Source organism: Ovis aries, chromosome X, assembly GCF_016772045.2.
Source record: "Ovis aries strain OAR_USU_Benz2616 breed Rambouillet chromosome X, ARS-UI_Ramb_v3.0, whole genome shotgun sequence".
Lineage (NCBI taxonomy): Eukaryota > Metazoa > Chordata > Mammalia > Artiodactyla > Bovidae > Ovis > Ovis aries.
The window spans coordinates 86,127,030-86,132,326 of record NC_056080.1 but is presented as its reverse complement, the minus strand read 5'-3'; the positions used below and the strand labels follow the sequence as shown (position 1 = coordinate 86,132,326).

General features: G+C 54.7%; 1 pseudogene; it reads left to right on the top strand.

Annotated features, from left to right (window-relative positions):
• The first annotated feature begins 3,850 nt into the window (after positions 1 to 3,850).
• Positions 3,851 to 5,297, top strand: LOC106990724 (protein EOLA1-like; annotated as a pseudogene).

Below are 5,297 nucleotides of genomic sequence, written 5' to 3'. Positions count from 1 at the left end.
GTGCAAGGTTGGCTTGGATGGTTTCTGTGTGTGCGTGTGTGTGTGTGTGTGTGTGTGCATGCGTGCATTCACATGGAACCTTCCAGAACTCTCTCTATAGTATTCTTTAGGTGCAAGGTTACCTTGAATAACTTCTGTTTGTATGTGTGTGTGTGTGTGTGTGTGTGCGTGTATGCACTGTTACCCTAGCTAGACTGCAAGCCCTCTGAGGATAAAGACCCCACCCTGCTTACCTTGGTACTGTCCCCAGAGCTGCCTCTGCCAGAGGAGACACTAGGTGCTGACGGCTGGCTTTGAATCACTTAGCACTCATCAACTCTGCCATACCACTCTGGACTTGGTAGGTGATGAGATGGGCCCTACCCAGGAGTCAGTGTGTGAAAGGAGAGTAAGCAAGGCAAGTATGTCAGTAATCTCATTGGATGCAGGACCACTCTCTGTAGAAACATCTAAAGTTCTAGAATGCCTCTCCCTGCGAGAAGAGGGAGGTGGGCTCTGAGTGGCACACTGCAGAGTGGGTGGGGTGTGGATGGTAACAAGACAGGAGTCCACCCTCAAGAGGCCAGTCCTGACCCCTGCACTCGTGACCTGCTCCCTGTCCCCAAAGAGGGTGTGGCGTGGAACATGGGACCTAGAAGGTCCTTTCAAGCTCTGCACACATTGGATTCTATGATCGTACCATCCTGGAACTCAGTGTTGACAGACTCAGAGGATTGTCTTTGTCTTTTTGGTTTCTGGGTTACTTGACTCGATGCTGTGCTGGCCCAGCATGGTTCTTCTCTGATGCTGGTTCAAGAAGCCCACCTCCCCTGAACTGCTTCCTCCTGCTACCACTCAGTGTCTACCCAACATCATGCCGGGCTTCTCACCTCAGCCATGGAGGAAAGACAGCTCTGTAGTTTGGGTCCTTGTGTGGTGTCCCAGCTAGGGCTGTCTTTCCATTCCTTAGGTCACATGCTACTCACTCACTCCCAGGTACTTTTTATTTTTTGAGCCTTCAGTAAATGTAGATGATTTTTTAATTTTTATTTATTTCTTTTGGCCCTGATGTGAGGCATGGGGAATCTTAGTTTCCTGGCCAGGGATTGAAGCCAGGTCCCCTGCAGTGGAGGCGAGGAGTCTTAACCACTGGACCACCAGGGAAGTGCCACTCCCAGGTACTTCTGGTTATCTGGAATTCATCCTGATTGCCTTATCCTTGTTTCTGGTTAAGTAACTTCCTCCCTTCTGCCTTGTTATCTGAGTCCCAAACCTTTTCTCAGTATTTTGTTTCCCTTCTGTAACTCTTTGGACCAGCCAGAGATAAACAGCGAAGCTAATGAAGTTTAAGATTAAGCTTCAGAGTCATTCACATTTCCAGGACAGGAAGTGGCCCTACAATTATGGTATATGCCAGTCGTCTGGTTTGTAAAATCAGCTAAAGGTGGTTTAGCCACAGTTGGCTCAGGGCATCTCTGTGTCCATTCTGCTGCCTCCATCCCTCTTGCTCTTGTATTGGGTGGCTATACAGTGATCATGGGCATATTGGGAATCTGGCTAAGGGGAGATGAAATCAGGAGAAAGTAGTTTGGATTTGGAGAAACATATTTTAGGGGCTCACGACCAATTCTGCACACATGCACATTATTCCTAGCCATACTGTATTGAAATAACTTCCAGGAATACTAGAACTTATGGTGCCTGTGTGCAGTATCAAGACAAGAGGTGTGAGGCTGGAGGAAACATTGTGATATGTTCATCCAGTGAAGAGGGTGACCCTTTGTCACTCAGCAGGTAAAGGTTCAGCAGGATGATGATGTTTGGGGCCAGCCAGTGTGTGAGGACATGGCATGCATGACTGTGGTTGGGGGAGTGGACACAGGGGAGCCTTTGCAGAAGGCCATTTGCTGGTGTGTGTCAGCACCTTGGGTTACGCCCTGTGCCCCAGGCCTCCTCCTGCATGGCCCTTCAGTCAGTGAGTGTGTGGTCACGTCAAGTGGTTGTATTGGCACAGTGAGTTTTCCCTTCAAGTCAGTAACTTGTGGGACCCCCGATACTGGGAGGTGAAAACAGACACTTGAAGATGTGCAGACATGGAGGAGTTGTGCCTGAGATGCTGGGAGTGGAGAAATCATCCCCACACCCCCTCCTTTGCCCCTGCGGAGAGATGTACATACAGGGCTGACCCTCTGTCTTCATTTGCCGGCAGTCACATCAGGATTGCACTGGGTGGCTCACATTACCAACTGTGTTGGTTCAGAAGGCCGGCAGCCGAGGTCAAGGTGTCAGCTGATGTTGGCGCTCATGAGGGCTGTGGAGAGAGTCTGTCCCATCTCTCCCCCCCTCACTTCTGGGGCATTGCTAGCCATGCTGGTCGTGTCTGGGCTTGGAGATCTCTGCCTTCCTCTTCACCCCAGTTCTTCTGTGTGCCTGTCTGTCTCTAAATGTGTCCTTTGTATGGGAACGGCTGTCCTGTTAGAGGAGGATCCATCCTAATCAGCTCACCTGACTTCCATCAGCTCTGTGAAGACCTTTCATTTGTCTGTACTGAGGTACTTGGGATTGAGACTCCAGCACCTGGATTTGAGGGAACGCGATGTGACTCCTCACACCCTACAAAGGTTCTGAGGTAGGAACACACTGGAATGTTCCAAGGATGGAAGAATGGCCTTCATAGCTACCAGGGGTGAATACAAGGGTGAGGAGAGCAGGCCGCCAGGGCAGGAGCCAGATCACGTGGGGCCTCGTGGGCCTGTGAGAACTGTGGCTCCACTGTGCTCGGGGAAGGGAAGGCCCCGGAGGCCCTAGGATGGGTTCTTCTGGGACCTTGTTCCCGTCCTCACAGCCACATGGAAATGGAGGCTCCCTGCAAGGTGCTGAGATCCTGCTGAGGTTCAGGCCCATAGCTCTGCTCCTCCGCCTCTACCCCGATCCAGTGAACAGGGACTCCCCCCCTCCCCAACTTCCAGGTACAACAAAATAAATGAGAATGGATGTGTATGTGGTCAGGTCTCCTGCAGTCATGGGTTATCTCTGTCTCTCACCACCTCCTCAGCTGTAGAGTCAGATGACAGTAACCTAGTGGGTTATTTGAGGTTTGAATTCTGTGATTCCTGCGTGGTACTGTCCCAGGCCCTGGCAAGGACATGGAGTATGCCTGTCCCAGAAGTTCCTGCTCTCCGTTTTTTTCTCTAGGTTCTGGGCAGGGGCCAGGGCATCTGCTGACAGTGGAGGCCATGGTGTGGGAAAGGCTGGGAGGAAGGCGGCTTCCAAAGGCGAGGGGAAGACACCTGGCAGGGCCATCTGAGGTCCAGGGTGGCCCCAGGGCCGAGGCTAGATTGGTTATCACAGATCAGCCTCAGAAGCCCTGGGCTAAGATGGGGGATCTGCAGAGCATGGGCAGGCATGGGGGCCGGGGAGTTGAGGGCTGCAGTGGGGGCCGGGGGTGGGGGAAGCCAAACCCGGGACTGTATCTGTCTGTGCTGGGAGAGGACCAGAACCTGGCCACTGGGCTGTGAAGCCAGGGAACCCACCCTCCCTCCTCGGTGCTCCCAGGGCTTTGAGTCCCTCTGTCTTGGAACTCACCTCGTGCCCCTCTTCCACTGTCCTGCCCTCCTTCCTGACCTCCCCACACACTGCAAGTGATGGCTGGGTCTTCTGGGTCACCACCCCCTGTCAGCAGACCACATGGAGATGGATGGAAAGAGCCAGCCCTCTGTGACCCTCCCCTCTGTGTCAGCAGGCTTGGCTGTTGCTTGGGCACATGGGGCTGAGATCCTGCCCAGGGCTGTGAGCTTGGAGGCCTCTGTCAGGCTCTTAGTCTTTGTGGTTCTGTTTCTGCAGCCACGTGAGGCCCTGGGAGCCCTGGGAGATGAAGTTCGGTGCTCTGTCCTTTTGACAGCCTTTCACGGAATTAGTCTTAAATGGTGTCAAGACCCTGGAAACTCAGTGCCGGCCTGTGCTATGCAGACCAAGCAATGTACCCTGGCCGTCCATATCAGGCACCTGCAATGAGAGGACATGTCCTGGCGGGAGCTGCTGGAGCAGAGGCTGGGGATGAGCCCCACCCAGATCCGGGCCTTGCTGCGGGATGGGGACCAGTTCAGCCACAGAGTGACCTAGGGCAAGCGAGGATCGTGGAGCAAGCGCCCTGCCCCATGCTGCCTGCACGGCCCCAGGTGCTGCCCTGGATCTCAACTGGGTTGTGCTCGTTTGTTTTCTGTTGAACCAGTTGGTGGAGTGGGCTAGGGTTTCTTCAGAGGGGCAGCGAGGGTACCTGGGCTAGGAGATGGTGGCACGAGGTACGTGACCACCACTCTGGGCCTCAGTCCTGGTTGTGCTCTGAGGCAAAGGTGGGTCCAGGTCTGCACATGGCACTTGTCTGTGTGTGTGTGCGTGTTGAGAGGCAGCACAGCACCCAGCCTGGGTTCCCCACCCCCACTGCCTGCAGCCGGGCCTGAGCAAGTCCCCTGAGTCCCCAGGGGTGAGGCCCCACAGCAACACCTCTCTGCTGGTGAGTCACTTGGGGACCTGATGTCCGCAGGCTCCCCACTGGGGCCCTCCTGCTCTGTCCCTGCGGCCTGCAGTGGGCAGACTGAGAGCTGCCCATGGCCTGGTGGGTTCATGGAACACCAGGCCTCTCCCTTTCATTTCGCTCCCTCCCTCGATTGGCCTCGTCCTAAATTCCCTTTGCTGAGCTGAGCCCATCTGAAAGGCTCAAACAGAGGACCCAGTTCACCTCGGGTCTGCTCTGTGATACGGTCTTAGTCTCTAGTAAGCATGACTGTGAATCACCTTGTTCTCCTTCTGTGTCCTATCTTTGCACCCAGATCTTGTGAACGTTGGGGACACTTTGCTGTGCCCAGAAAACCTAGGTCCTGACAAGGTGGAAGAGCTGGAGAATCAAACCCTGCTACCCAACCTGCAACAGAAGTACCTGACTGTGCTCGCTGACCCCCACTGGCTGCTGCAGCCCGTCCTGGGGAGGGCCGGGAAAGACGTCTTCCAGGTAGACATCCTCAAGCACCTGATCCTCTTTGGGCAGGAAGCCTGTCCAGGCTGGGCTGTCAAGGGGAGGGTGATGGAGAGACCAGCTCATGGTGATACCGTCCAGTCACTGCTGTGCCCTGTACGTGCCCGTCTGGTTCGGTGTGATCCGGCCCCACCCTAGGGTGTGCTGCCCACTTGGTGGGGGTTCAGGGTCCGGTACTCCTCTCGTGTGGTTCTGCTCTCAACTCAGGGAGACTCTTGGGGACTTTGACCTTTATGAAAAGATGGCGTTGCCAGTCATTTTGGCCCTGCTGGGTCTGGGTGCTTGA